This window comes from Falco naumanni, chromosome 2, assembly GCF_017639655.2.
Source record: "Falco naumanni isolate bFalNau1 chromosome 2, bFalNau1.pat, whole genome shotgun sequence".
Classification (NCBI taxonomy): Eukaryota; Metazoa; Chordata; class Aves; order Falconiformes; family Falconidae; genus Falco; species Falco naumanni.
In genome coordinates, this window is record NC_054055.1 from 68,771,615 (window position 1) to 68,788,137 (window position 16,523).

The window sequence follows — 16,523 nt, forward strand, 5'->3', positions numbered from 1 at the left end:
CCATCTCCATTTTTAAATCTATGATCATTCTATGTTATAGTTAATACTGTAACCACTTCTTTATGTACCTGGAGTAGCAGAGTAGTTTGTGTCTAAGTACACATAAATATTACTGTTACAAAAGTACAATTTAGGTTACTTAGAAAATTCCAAAAACATTCAGTATTTTATTATCAAGGAACAGCAGTGGCGAAAACATATTAGGATCCATAATGAAAATGAGTATGGAAAATTTTATTGTGTATTTACATAAATTTGTGATACAGCTTCAAATTAATACTGTATTCGATGTTGGGAATTCTAGCTTTAAATAAGGAAAAAAAGAAAATGAAAACAGTCAGTGTAGTTCATAACAGAATATGAAGAAGGATAACACATGCAGATACTATCTGCCTCATAGAAGAGGGACCATCTAAAAAGTACACAAATATTGAATGGTATACATGGGACAGGAAACTTCTATTTATCCTGTTTGATCATAGTACAAAGAAGGAGACATTCAGTGGAACTTTAAAACAGCAATACCAGGTTTTTGAAAAGGTCTCCTTTTCAACACAAGGTGCCATTAGTTTGGGAACGTGATTATCATGCGGTATTACTGAAAAGTTTAGAATGGAAGTGATATGTATTAAAAACGATGAAAAGAATAATGGAAAGGAACTGGGCTCCTTAAGAATTACATAAACAACTTTTTGGCAAATGGGCCTTAAAAGGAAACACTTGCCTCGGGAAGGATTTTCCCATATTTGCTCATTGCAGGCAGTATTCCTGCAGCTTCTTTAAAGCCAACTACTAAAACCAATATATGAAAAGATCTTGTTTTAGTTTTTTTCCAGTATGATAATTCCTGTGAACCCTTATTTCCTTAGTGTAATAAAACGTTCCAACATTGGTGGATTTTACTCAAAATCTGACCAAATTGATGCAATATTTGCTCATTAAAATATGAGAAAAATTGACTCAGCTGTCATGAAATGAGAATGGGAAAAAATACACTTTCTTCTCAGAAACAACTGCCATATGATTTACCAGTCTGAAAGCAAGAGAACAAAACGAACTGGATGGAAACTGGTTGATTTCATTGGCTTGTAGCTTCTTCAAAGCAGCACTTGATTCAGCGCTGTACCCGTCAAACTGGAGTTTCTTGAAGATCACATACCACCCCCCCATAAAAAAGGCTGTTGTTTATATCTATGCAAAATTAACTCCAGCAGGAGTCCATGCTTATTTTCTAAAATTTTGAGTGTGAATTCTTGTGAGGGAGTGAATATTTTTACAGGTAGCAGAGAAGCAATGGAGGATAGAAACTAAGATTTCTATTCACTACAGACTTTGTAGACTGATACTTCCAGAATGTGAATTTTTCTGTTGAGTAGTAATCATCAATGTAAATTAATTTATACATACTTGGAAGTACATCCATTTAACTGTTCACATCCTCCCTATGCACCTATACAGAATGAGCTTATAGGACAGCAGAAGTCATGGAAGGCAGTCTGACTAGCCTGAAGTATATATGCTGAAATGTTGAAAGGACACAAGATGCAGTGTTCCTCCTGACAAACTGGACAGTACTTTCAGAAATTATTTACCTTTATTTTTGTCATGTTGATATCACCCTGACAATCACAGATTTCTTTACCATATTTGCAGGAATAATTGAAAAAATTCTCCCATTTCAAAGGATCATAGGATCAAAATAATCGAGGTTGGAAGGGAGTTTCCTTGTACAACCTGCTGTTGCTCAAAACAGGGTCAGTAGTGAGATCAAACCAAGCTGCACAATTGGCCTTAAAAACCTCCAAGGATGGAGACCATAAAACCTATCTGGGTAAACTGCTCCACTGCCTGACTGTCCTCACAGGGAATAAAGTTTCTGCTTGAACCCAGTCTGAACCTCTCTTTTAACTTGTGCCTTCTGTCTCTTGCCCTTCCACCATGCACTGCTGCTTTCTTGGTGCCCCTCTTCTAGGTATAGGAAGTTGCTGTGGGGTCTTCCAAGTCACCTTCTGGCTGGCCAAGCCCAGCTCCTTCCTCTTTCCTCACTCTTGCCTCATTTGACACTGCTCCAGCCACCAACATGTTGGTGATCATCCACTAAATTTGCTCCATCTTGTTGATGTCTTTCCTGTATTGGTGGGAGAGGGACAAAACTGAATGCAGTATTCTAGATGTGGTCTAGCAAGTACTGTGTTGGGGGGATGCTAATATCCCTTGACCTGCTGGGTACACTTCTGTTTGTACAGCCCGGAGTTGTTTTGGCCATCTTTGCTTCCAGGGCACACCGCACTCTCATGTGCAGCCCACCGCCCACCAAGACCTGCAGGGATCTTTCCACAGAGCTGCTCCCTAGCTATTCTATTCCCATCCTGTGTGATTGCCCTGGGCTTTTCCTTCCCATGTGCAGGACTTGGCAGTTGTCCCTGTTTAATTTTATGTAGTTCCTCTTGGCCCTTTCCTCCAGCCTGCCTGCTTTGGTCTCTGAATGGCAGCCCTTCCCTTGAGCAACTCGTTCTCCCAACTTTGTCTGCTTTTCAAAACTGATGAGGATGAACTCCACCACCTCCTTCAGGTGATTGATAAAGATGTCAAACAGAACAGGTCCTAGTTTACATGCCTACAGTACTCCACTTGTTATCAGCCTCCAAGTGGACTAGAAGTAGATGAGCAATTAAACACAACCCTCTAAGACCAGCCATCCACCCAGTTTTTTACCTGTCTGGTTGTCCACACATCCAGACCATAGTGTCCAAACTTGGACACAAAACTATAGTGGGACACCATGTCAGAAGCCTTGCTAAAAGCAAGGTAAATAATATCCTTCATACACAAATCCAACCATTTAATGAGCAAAGGCAATCAGCTTGGTCAGGCATGATTTACTCTTGATAATACCATGCTGGCTGCTGCCAATCACTTTCTTCTCCACTGTCAGTCCAAGAGGACTCATTCCATGATTACCCAGGGACTGAGGTGAGACTGACTGGTCTGTTTTTCCCTGTTTTCTTATGGTCTTTTTAAAAGATGGACATATCTGCCTTTCTCCAGTCATCAAGGACCTTCCCTGGTCTCTATGGCTTTTCAGAGATAAGAGGGATTGGCCTCGCAAGGACACTGCCAGCTCTCCCTGCACCCACAGCCTGTTTGGCCCCATAGATTTGTATGGGTCGAGTTCCCTCAACTGAGAGTTGACCCTCACTGGCTGCTGGTCCTTCTGCTCCTCCCTGAACCCTGCCTCCAACACAGATTGCTGGAAGACCTAACTGGTGAAGACTAAGGCAAAACTGGTATCAGTACCTCAGACTTGTCTGCGTTTGCTGTTACTAATTCACACACACACCAATCCACACCCCTACACCCCCCATCCGCCACCCTGCCCCCCAAATTCTGCAACAGTCCCACATATTTCCTGTTCAACCTCAGAGTACTAATGTAGTGGTAGAAGTGGCAGAAGATTTTCTTGTTACCACAGGATCACAGAATGGCTGACTTTGGAGTCATCTGGGGGTCTTCTCATCCAACTGCACCTACTCAAGCAGGGTCATCTACTGCAAAGATGGAGATTCCACAACCTCTCTGGGGCAACCTGCACCAGTGCTTAGTCACCCTCACAGTAAAAAAGTGTTTCTTGAGGTTCAGATGAAGATTCCTGTGTTTCAGTTCGTGCCTATTGCCTCTTGCCCTGTCACTAGCCACCACTTAAAAAAGCCTGGCTCCATCTTCTTCACACCCTCCCTTCAAGTATTTAACATACATAGATGAGATCCCTCCTGAGCCTTCTCTTCTCCAAGTTGAACAGTCCCAACTCTCAGCTTCTCCTCTTATGAAAAATGCTCCATTCCCTTAAACACCTTAGTGATCCTTTGCTGGATTTTCTCCAGTATGTCCATGTCTCTCGTACTGGGGAGCCCAGAGCTGAACACAGCTCTCCAGCTGTAGCCTTGCCAGTGCTGAGTAGGGAGGAAAGATCACCTCCCTCAACCTGCTGGCAATACTTTACCTAATGCACCCTGAAATATCATACACTTCAAAAACCTTGCAGGCAACAATTTTAAATGAGCTTTGGCTTTCCCCACACCATCACTACATGACCAAAGTTTATAAATTCTGCCTTTGTTGCCTGTCCGTGCTTCCACCTCTTATATTCTACTTTTTTCACATGGAAACTCAGTCATGTGTTCCCTGTTTAATCAGTCTAGTCTCCTGATATCTATACTTATTTTCCTATCATGATGACCCGTAATTGTAGTTGGAGGAAGTTGTCTTCAAAGGCCTGCCAGCTTTCCAGAGCTCCATCACCTTTCAGAGGTGCCACCCACGTGATCGCACCTACTAGTTCCCTGAATGAGGTGCATTCTGCCTTTCTGAAGTCCAGGGTCTGTGTTCTACTACTCTCCTTCCTTGCTTTTCTTAGGATCTTGGGCCTCACAACTTCATGGTCACTCCAGTCAAGGCTACTATTGATTATGATGTCCCCAAGAAGTTCCTCCTTGGCTATGTGAAAAGCAGATCTAGCTGAGATTTAAAAGATCCAGTCATGACATGTGACTGGAGTTAATACTTGCAACATTATATGTTGCAATCTTATACACAGACCAATAAACCAGTATTCCCAAGATTCCCAAGATTCCAGTCTTCTCACTGGGAGAAGAGTAGGGGGTGGCATGAAAATACCCTAGTGATAATATCATTGGAAATTCATGCCATGTCTTCTCCCTTATTTTAAAAATACACAGAAAAATGCCAAATGAAAAATTAGATGGGGATTTACTTGGTTCTTAAGATGATCATGTTGATTCTCATAAACATTTTTTTTTTCCTTGCATGTATGGTCTTAGAAAAAAAGTCTAGGAAAGCTTAGAAAAACTTTTTCATCCACTGAAGTTCTAGTTGAAGTTAGAGTAAATCAGTATTATTTTGTGACCATTTTTTTTTTCTCTGACTAATTTCCTCACTTCTCAGCAGGTGAAACCTACTGCCAGTTAGAGACTTACAGTGTTCAGCATCCATTCTGATGCAAACTGAAAAAGGCAAGTTTCTTGCTGGCTGGGGACAATGAAGTCATTAATCAAAATCACTCTCCGTCTTCACTGATGATGGAAAAAAAAAAAGTCTGTCTGCTATCAGGGTGCAAAACTAAACTAGAATCATTGGGCTATGACTTCAAAAAAGGAGGTAATATGGAACAAGTTCTATGGAAAATGATAGGAGGGGAAGCCTATCTCCAAACCTCATGATCCTGGGGCTGACCTTTGGGTTTCATGGTAATTTAAATAGCTTCAAGGCTACCTTGAGGTACTGCTGATTCTTAAGAGCTGCAAGAAGTCCTGATGATGGTAGGCAATACCTGGGGCACAGAAACTTGCAGTAAGTCCCACTTCAGTAGTCATACAATACAAACATCTTTGAAGTGGAACTTGCAGTGGAGGGAGAGGGAAAAAGCCATTACTACAGGATTTCTGTACATCAGAGAAATCCTCAAAGAGATGCCTAAGCTGACTTTAAGGCTGCTTTGTGCTGCTACTATTGCATAGAACAGGATGAATTCCCCCATGGATGTGTCTAATAAATATTCTGAGGAGATAATCTTGAACTCTTCAAAATGTTTTAATGTGGAAATATTCTAAAAGGCATGTGAATTTTTACACACATGTTACTGGTCTAGTCCTGTTGGTCTAGGACTGGTCGATAGGATCTTACAGCTGAATATCTTGGAAAATGCCAGTGAGACCAATAGCAAGTGATCAATAGCCACTAACGGAGACTCCACAGAATATCCCTATCCACAGCAGGAATCGTCTGCATGCAAGTAGCATAGGGAAGGAAGAAAACTAATAAAGATGTTTAGATGCATTACTCCTTCTTCCCCTGCTGCCTTTCGGACTTAAACCAATCTCCTTAAAGGTTTTAATATAAGTCAAAACACTAGTTTGTCTAGGTGAGTTTTTTTGTTACTTTTTCTATCTGCTGACCATTTGTAAATAGGAGACCTAGAGTAACACGAAGCTTGCTGGACAGCCTCGTCAACTTTTGCGGAACATAAAGTTGTTTGATTAAACAAACAAACAAACAAACAAACAAACAAACAAACAAACAAGCAAGCAAACACAGTCTTTTCCAATCTCTGGAAAGGAAAATCTTCAAAAAAAGACTTGTGGATTGGCAGACTGCTGAGAAGTTATTTCACCACAGTGTTAGCCCTGAAGTATGATGACAGTTTTAATGCCAATGCTGTGAATTATTTCAGGGCTAATTCATTTAATTGGGGCTTGGGTAGGGGGTGAAATGACCAAAATATATGAACTCCTTTACAGTATTGCTGGAAGAAGGACCTGTCTATACTTTGCAGCCTATATTCTGATTCATGTAGAAATGGTTAATTCATGAAGTGATATATGTCTTATCAAACAACAAAATAACATGCTCAGTTTGACAAGGCCAAAGGAAAAAAATGACAAATATGTACATGAAACCAGGAGTATTCTCCAAAAGAGCAGTAAATTCTCAGTGGATTACTCCATAGTGGAGCTATACCAAAACAAAAACAATGCGTCAAATCCAGTCTTGGGGACGAGTCCTGAAATGCACTGATCTCGCTGAAGCCACTGGGATATGCAAGGGCTCACCACCTCTTAAGATCTGGTCTTGGGTTTCAAATCAAGTCTTTCATTTTACTTGCAAGTGCTAATGCCAAAAAACAAGCAAAAAGGAAAACGTTGTTTCAGTCCCTCAGGACTTTCTTAAAGAGATTTCCTCAGGCTTGACACTTTTATCCAAGGGATAGGATAGCAGGGCTTGTAAAAAAAGTTAAATCTGATCCAAAATAATAAGTTGAAAAGGTAAATTATGAACACAATAGTTTGGGTGATTATTAACGACACCTCTGAAAACAGGCATGTTGAACAATCGGTACTGTGGCTGAATGGTCATGTTTCCTCTCTGTCCTTTAGGTTAGAACTTTAATCTGTGGTTTAAGGATCACACCAAAGGATTTAAGTGGCTGAAAATGCACCTTGCTTTAAACTGTACCTCTTCTGATCTGCAGCTTATGATTTTTTGACTCATTGGTGATTTGATCTCTTTTGAAGTATATGAACCACATTGTTCTCATGTTTTTGCATGGCTAGTCTGCATTTGCTTTCTGATTTTTGTTTCCTGCAAATGTACTTTCTTACATATGCTATCTTCCTCTTTGAATAAAAAAGCATTTAAAAAAATGGGAGAAACTGGTGAGAAATAACATGACTATTGATTTTGTGTAATATAAACATGCTTCCCCAAGTCAATCAGGGTAGTAAAAACAAAGTTCAGCTGTGAAGAACTGCAGGACCATAGAAGATTGAGTGATAATACTGCAGATTAATTTCAGAGCAGAAGAATTAGAAGTGATGCACTTGGAGTCAACCAAACAGGACTTTATACATGCAGTGCCAGGTGCTGAACTGACTATTACTACCCAGCAATGAGATCCGGGAGTTACAATAGTGACAATGTCAGCTCATTACCCAGTTGTGATCAAAAAAGGAAACTGAGTGTTAGGATCTATGAGGAGAGCAATACAGAATCAATACCATGAACGTCATTTTACAGCTATGTAATTCTATGGTGCACCTGCATCTTGAATAGTGTGTGTATTTCTGGTCTCTCCACCTCAACAAAAATGCAGCAAAGCTGTAAAAGATTCAGAGAAAAATGATAAGAATGACCAAAGTTATGGAACAGCTTCTATATGAGAAATTATTAATTAGCTTGGCTTTCTTCACCCTGGAAAAAAAATACCTGGTTGGGGGATACTGTAGAAGCTGATAAAATAATGAGTAACAGCGAGCGAGTAACTAGGGAATGATCCTTCACTGTGTTTTCAAATGCAAGAACTAGGAGGCATTAAAAGAAATAAGCAGATGGCAGGTTCACAATGCCGAAGTGAGATGGTTCTTTAGGCTGTATACACTTAAACTGTGAAATTCCTTGCAAGATTCCTGGATTCCACAAGTTTTACATGGGTTTAAAAAACAACAGCAACATGCATAGAAGATGAACACACAACAGATTACCCAACAGAATGAGCCTACCTCCAAACTACAAACTGTTGGAAATTGCAATGGTATTCTCAGAAATGTTGATCCACTAGAAGGCTTATCTTTCACGACCTTGTTACCAAGTTTACTTAATAACTTCTCATAGAGGGACTTTATGAAAAGCCTTCTGAAACGCTAAATACGTTGCATCCAGAAAATCCTCCCTACACAGCAATTCATTAGCTAGTATAAATAAATCCATTGTTTTCGAGAGAGAAGTCAGCAGTAATTCACTACTTTAATTGGCAAAAAAATATTCTAAACAAAGATTAATATTAGGGGGTTGTCATAATTCAAGTTTATACAATCGTCTGAATTTTTCGTCTTCTAAGTTTAGCACCGGCATCCTAGCCATCATTGCCTGCTTCCTCTGGCACAAGTAGAGCAGGTCTTCCTTGTACAAGCTCAATGAAAGCTGTGTGATTACTCTGTGCTGCACTGTGCGACTTCTGCTCCAAAATTGTGGGGAACATCATGTGAAAAGACAATACTGTCATGTTTATACTGAGCTTCAGAGCTGAATGTTCATAAATTCACATGCCAGTAAATAGGCAACAATAAATCTGACCTTTCTGAGCCAGTGGGCTATAAACGTCTGTAAAAAGACAATAGGAAGCTTTGTTGCAACTGATGGCAACAGCACAGAGATTATCTTGGTTTCTTCACTCTGTAAGTGCAAGAAAAACTAAGTTACTAGCCCACTGAGGAGTTCTGAATGTAGGGTAAGTCAATTGGTTGGTGGGTGATATAAGAGATGAATAAATGGGAAGAACTGACAGTCAAGCGTAGACAGGTGATACTTTTGTTCTTAATTCCTGCATACAATTTGTGGACCAAAATAGAAAGTGGAAACAAACATACGACTTACTCCCTTTACCATTTTTCTTTTGACCTCTTTTTTACACGATTCATATAAAAACATAACAGCATAGTGAAAAATAAGTTTCTCAGCCACAGAAAAAGTACAAAAAGAGAGGGAATTACTCGCATCACAATAAATAATCCCCAACACAAACAACAATAACAACAAAAAACAGCCCCAAACCCCCAATGTTCATTAGAAACATGCTTGTCACGATGTAGGCTATTAATTTGGGGATTTCATGGGACAAAGTCAAAGCTGTGCCACTGCTGTTAATCTGCCCCAGTGAGGATTGCCAACACAATTCACAGTGCAAAGGGGACCTGAAGCATCCCGGGATACTCGGAAAACAATTTTTCAGCTGCAACAATAGACAGTCTGACAAAATCACCATAAAGCAGGGAGGAAACCCAGTCCTTAAATGAGAACTGTGTCACTGCTGGACACACGATTTCTCTTGGCCTCTGGGCAGATTTGGCACAGGCCGAGGGGATGGCATGGGGTTTTTGGAAGAACCTGTCTTGCCAGCTTTGCCTTGCAACATCACAGAGGTTCCTCAGGGTGAAGCAGCATGGCTGGGGCTGGCAGCCAAGCTGGTCATGCCTGAGGTGGCCACCTTGCTAGGATACATTTGTCCCTCACAGCATTCACACCACTGAAGTCCCACTTTTGTGACAAATGTAAACTGAGTTCCCCCATCTAAACAGCAGCCTCACTAGCAGGTGTGTGCTGACCGGCACATGTCATTTAGCAGCTCTGTTTTCTGTCTTTCCCCCTTCAGCCACCTCTGGGTCTGCCACTGTGACCAGGTAGGGAATAAGCAGTGAGGTGGCTCACATCTGGTCTCGAAGGGAGTGGGAAGGAGTGTGGTAACTTCCTAGCACCCGATTGCCAAACACAGGGTCATATCAACAGCAATCCTGCCTACTCCATAAGCCTGCTGGAGGTTTGCAAGCTGTTGAACTGCTCCGTGGAGCAGATTTTATGAGCCCCGTGTGCTTTCTCAGCAGGAGTGAGCAAGGCAGTGCCAGCAGTCAGGGAAACCGGAAGGATGATAAACAACTTTCTCTTTACCTCTGTATGGCTGTTTCTCACCTTCAGCTGTCCCTGTGTCTGGGAAAATGGGGGGGAAATGCACATGTCCCAAAGCAGAGCAATCCCAAAATAGCTTTGCAGCCTGTATCACTAAAAAAGAGAGTAACTTGCAAGATTTATGCTGTATAAGCTAATCACCCCTGCGTGGTCTATCCTGAGGAAGGATAGTCTACAGTGCATCAACGCACAGTGCTGAATCACAAGTGGCTGAGAAAGGATAAAATTTTGGATCCTAGGAGAAGCCAGTGGGAAGCTGTTTAAGCTAGTGGGAATCTTCTGAGTACTTTAAAAACAAACCTTCAACAAACCCCATTTCCATGGCTGAATTGGTTGTTCCAATTAGTTCTGGTTTTTACTCCTGTCATTTAAATAAAGTGCATTGCTAAACTTAAATAACTCCAGGGCTTGTATTTTTAAAACTAGTATGGTGAAATCTTCCAAAACCAGGAGCTGATATGATCCAACACAGAGAGACAAAAAAAAAAAAAAAAAAAAAAAGAACAAGAACTGAACACAAGATAAAACTGTTAAAACTGTGGCTGACTCATGACCTCATTCTTTCTCCATCTTACCCCTGAACTTTCTAGGTAATTCCTATTGTGATTGTCATGCTGTTTAAACAAATACATTTAAATATAAAATATGCATACATAGGACAAACGGCAATTATCAAGACCTAGGAATAGAACCTAATCAATTGACATTTTCTAGGGTTGGTTGGCAGTCTCTTAATGTTAATTCTAAGTGTTGATTTATGATGCTAGAATTTAATCTTATCATAAGATAGGATTGCAGTCACTGGAGATGAAAAAAACTTATTAATTTATTTCACTGATGGGTAAAGTTCAGCAGCTAAGGACAAAAGGAAATATATGCAAAAACTTTTTTTCAGTTTTTCTGGCTTATGCTCTCTTTTTTTCTTTGTATCCTGTTGTATTTTCCATTTTTATCTGGTTCTTCCTTGTCAATATTCTTTCTCAGTTATTTTGGTTACTAAAATGGACATGAAAGAGAGTGTGAGAAATGGAAGATATTCCAGCACATAATCCTTGTGATATATTCATTTAAAAAAATGAGAAAGATCATTCCATATAGTCTTTTTCAATAGACACAATTAAGGATGAAGAAGAAAGCTAACTGCCATGGGAGAGCAAAAGAATGAGCATGTGCCTGAGCTACTTCAGGCCCTGCTTGAGTGCCTCATCGGTAACACTGACTGGACAGAAAAGCCCTCTTTGCTGCTTTGACTTTTGCCCATTTCTAAAGTTCCTCTAGAAACACAACTACTAGCTACCATTCCCTTAAGAACTGATATGATCAGTGTTTTGTCCTTCAGTGGTTTCTTTCACAGAGGAAGAACTGATGTGGCTGATATTGGTTGAACTATTTCTTCCTGATTTTTCAGAGTTTTAATGTCACTAATAAATGCCTTTTCCTTCCATACAAATGCATTTTATTTATTATTTTATACAGACATTGATTTCAACACAATCAAAAAGAATGGATTAGTTTATGTAGTTTAATATAATTAATAGAAGATGCAATAATGACCAAAGGCAAACAAGATTTTAGTCAGTGAACTGAAAGGCATGATAATTCTTGAAAGGACAAAGTATCTGTGTCGTGTATCAAACCATTTTTAGAGCATTGGTTTTGTTCAAATATGCAGAATGCTGAGCTAGCAAGTTATTAGAAAAATACCAGCTATAAGAAAAATACATAACTTCTGCAAATAAACATCAGCAGTTCAGCACCTCCACTTCCTAAAATCACAATTAAAAATTTATCCTTTTTAAATGGCAGAGAAGAGAAATACTGAAAACTTTTTATTTGGAAACTGCAAATTATTTCATTTTATAGGAACACAAAAGTAGCCATACTTACTTGGACCAAAGCTTCATTTGATCAAGTACCATTTTTCTTAAAGTGATCTGACATATATTACTGGAGAAAAGTTTAGATGTAGAGTAATCCTTTCAAGAGCTGAACAATGAGCAGCGTACGGATTTAGCAGTGTCTAAAACACTGATGGATTTAGCATCCATTAATTTCTCTAATATTATTTTGGATCTTTTTTTTGGTGTGCCCATCCCATCACCTTCTGATAACAAATTTCAATATTTGGGGAGAAAAAATAGTGCTTTTCTGATCTGTTTTAGATCTGCTATTCAATATTTTCAGTGAGTGGCCACTTGTTCTCCAATTATAAAAACCAATATTCCTATTCACTTTTCCAAATGGACTTCTAGATGGCTGTCACATCCCCCCACTACTAAAGAATTTCAGGCTATACAGCTCTTCCTTGTACAGAAACTACCCCATCTTACTAATCCTTCTTAATTTGCTCCTCCCTTCCACTTTTTTCCTAAATTTTCTGTAATGTCATAGTAAGGTAAACTGGATGCAATATTCAGGATCAGATTCATTTGCCTTTACGGCTGCTTCTCATTGTTGAACTAATCGTTGCAAAGAACCATCCTCAGTCCCAACATGCCTTTCCTGAGTGGTAATAGTTTATAGTCCATTATTCCATATTACATGTGCACTACTATGTGGCCATTAACTGTATTTCATTTACCATCGACATTGGAAGATCTGAAATACTCTATGACTAGTATCAGTTTTGAGTGTCTTGAGTTATTCTGTATTACTCATGCACTTTCTCACCTGACTATTTCCTCTCTGTTTGAGGTGATTCATTAACACACTGGACAACACTCATGCCAAGGGCCTTGGAGAACCCTGCTATTAACAGCTTTTCATTGTGAAAAATGACCATTTATTCCTGTCTACTTTTTCCTCTCTTTTAACCCATTATTAATCCATGAGAGGGCCTTCCTTTTTACCCATGACAGCTTAATTTCTTTAGAAATCTCTTCTAAGGGACTTTGTTGAATGCTTTTTCAAAACATAAGTACAGAGTCATTGGGTTCCTATTGCCCCATAACCTTTATGACTCCTCAAAGAACTTTCATTGATCTGCAAGAGTGGATTTCCTTTCACAGAAGCCCAGTTGATTCTTCTCTGGAATGTATCATATTTATCTAGATATCTATTAATTCTCCCCTTTGTTAGACTTTCTTTTATTTACCTGATATGGAAGTCAGATTCACTGGTCTGTAGCTCCCTGAATCATTTGTGAAGTCTTTTTCAAAGACCGGTGACTCATTAACTGACTTCTACTTCCCTGGCATTGAGACTCATACAGCAATGCCTCACATACACCTCAGCTAATAGTTCATTGGTTTCATGTCTGTGTTTCTCCAGGATTCTTGGGAGAACATTTTCAAAGCCTTCAACAGAGCTATCAAGTTGTATAATAGTGACCCACTCCTGAGATCAAAATGTTTGATAATTTAAAATTACTCAAAACGGAGCAGCCTGGGTGCAGCCAGCCCTGAACTTTTAATATACTACATGGTAGCCCTGGCAATATGATGTGCGATGGAGCCTAGTTTCCACTTTTTAGTCTTAAAAGCCTGTCTCTTGGAAGTAATGGCTCCCACCTCACAGAGAACAGTAGTTGTAATTGTTACTTAATTGGTAAGCAACAAGATTTCGTATGATATGGCTGTGATCCTGTATGATAAAAATACATCTGCAGGCATTTGGTATATCTTTCTTTCTTATTGGTGAGAAAGTAGTAAGACCATGGTAGAGTAACCTTCCGTATATTTTCCTAAATAGCATTGTTGTGCTAGTAAGGTTGTTTTTCAAAAGCATGTCTTTTTTAGCTTTTGCTAAACTGTTTTGCGTACTGGATTTCTTATTTCAAAGACTGCTAGCCTTTATGTCAGACTTTGAGGACACTAGAGATAAATGCTGAATGCACAGGAAATATGTAGTTTCAGAATTTTGTATCTGCATCAATAGTCTGCTTCAGAAAACAGAAAACAAATCCCTGGTGAGGGTCACTGCAGAAGTGTAGAAGGGAGAGAGAATGGCTGAGAAAATTCAGATGGCAAGAGTGAGAAATGACCATTATCACAGGAAGCAAAAGGAAAGATTAAAGCTTTTCAGCTAACGATATCTTTAATATATATTTGTTTACTGTTGAAAATCAGCTACGTGTATATTTGCAGGGAACAATGCATTACAATATGAAAAATTAATATAAAACTACATTTAAATAACTAATGTGTTGGCACCAGAACTGATGCGGACCCAGGAGGAATGTGGTTCCCTTGTTAAAGTAAGTTCATTAGCATAAGAAGCACAAATATGAAGGGCAGGAAAGGAGGAGGGTTCCCATGTTAATAAATATTTACTTCGTGATTCCTGAATGACAGAAATCAACAAAAGCTAGGAAAGAGAAAGTTCCAGCAAACGTTCCAACCTTAACTAGGAAATTAAATCAGAAGATTGAACCCAAATTTTGAGTTCCTTGTTTTTTCTTAACATGAGTCACAAAATATAAATTCCCCCTGGTTTTCCCTGCAAAGTTTGATTACGCAAGTAAATAAGCGTAGCTCCAACCATCTAGTCCTACTTTGCCTACAATGAGGTTAGAATTTCTACTTGTTTCTTCTGTAATTTTTTTCCCACAAAAAAGAAAGAGTGGAAAATTTATTTCCAGTAGTGCTACTTTATATTTTTATAGTACCTTTTATTCTAAAAGATCCCAGATATTTCCTATGAGAAGATGAACAGTTTCATCTGCTCCTGAAATGCAGCTAGCTGTCAAATGCCTACTACAGAACTCTGGGTAATAAAAAAAAAAAAATAAATTTAAATTTAAATTGATCAAAGACAGGTACCAAGGTGGGAAAGTTGAAAAAAAAGAAACATTTTTTCTTTTAAAAACATATTTGCAAGTGGTTAAAAACTTGATTTATGGTCCCCACCATTCGCACACTGTTGTAAATACCGATTAAAAGGAAATACAGAGAAATAAACTCCATCTGTGAAATAATCAAACTAAAAATATCAGCCCTTTTGTTGGAAGCATTCTCCGTAGGACTGATCCAGCTGTCTCCTGCTTCACTTAGGAGCTCTAATGATGACATGCTCAAAGGTGGCTGGATGCTAGCTCTATATTTCTTGGAAGGAGGGGAAACCTCATTAGTTACTTTCCTTAAGATACCAGTCCTGCAAATGATTATGTATTCAAGGGATTTGTTAAACTACACATTACACTACGAAGACAGAAGGGATTTGGTTTTGCTGTGTTGTGTAGCTGTTGTCACTGGGCACACAACTTGTGTCACGCTTTCACCCCATGCCAGCTCTGTTGGGTTGAGGGGTGAAATCTCTTTTTGATTGAGGGCAGGTTGTGGATCAGCCAACATGGGGGTCCTCCTTGCTCTGTCAGCAACCCCCAAACCACTTGGTTGAAAACTTCTGTCTTAGCGAAGCATCAGTTAGCTCCCAGCGCCACACCCCCCCCACCACCCCCGAAAGCGGATGCACACATGTGCTACCATGGCCTCATGGCCTCACACTCTTTCAAAACAGAGTCTCTGTGTCCAGGGCCATGGATGGTTTGTGCAGACTGGCTGGAAGGAATGAGCCAAACCCATGTTTTTTGGACTTTCCGGTGTCTGCTCCGTATAGACGTGTGTGGTATAAAAATGAAGGGATGCCTCTTAGCCCTTGAGCCAACTGCTGTGAGGGAATTTAATAAAATAACTTTAATGAGAAATGGTAAAACACTTTCTTGAGCTGAAAAGTGGAGAATCAGAAACATGGAAACCCATGCAATCTGATTAGTGGCTCTGTGAGCTTCTGCATCCATGTTCAATAGTGAAATCGAAACGGGGTCTGCTTCTAAAATAAATATAAAACCCCTTCAAAGTACAGCTTTAAGATAGATTTTCTCTTTTAATGCCTGTTCCTTCGTAACTCTACTGAAGCCCAGCATCTGCTGTCTGGTTTTGTTGCCTACACTGACGTAGTAATATCTAAGACCAGTTTTTTTCCTACCATCTGGGAGGCAATCACCTTTGAGTGAGCGATGGCATCTGCCTTTTAAAGCACTGCCACTGTTACTGGGATTCATAACCCTTTTGATGAAGATGATCCTTGAGGTGCTCTGGCAAAGCTGCCTCATGCACCTACACAGATATAGGGGAAAGTCTGGCTTGGCAGCCTCCTAGGTGGGTTTGCATGGAAAAATAAAGCTCAGAACAAACACGTGGAGAAATTTTTGGATGTCATTACTTGCAGCTGCAGCCAACGTTAAAGCAATTTGAACGAGAGTGGGGCTCCAGCCCACGTGCACATTCCCTGAAATAAGAGGCTCTGGTTCTCACCACCATGAGAAATACACATTACCTGGGAGAAGTGGGTACCCAACCACACAGACGTTGCCACAAGCACGTAAATTGTCAAACATGAAAAGCAAAACCAAAGCGGATTCACAGATTAACCCTAATCAAGGAAAAAGGGCATTGCATACACAAAGGGCAAGTCCTACTCAGGAATGTAGCTATACTCCAGAAAAAAAGCCACCGCATCTTTAAATAACTGTGCGAGGTAGATAAAGAGTT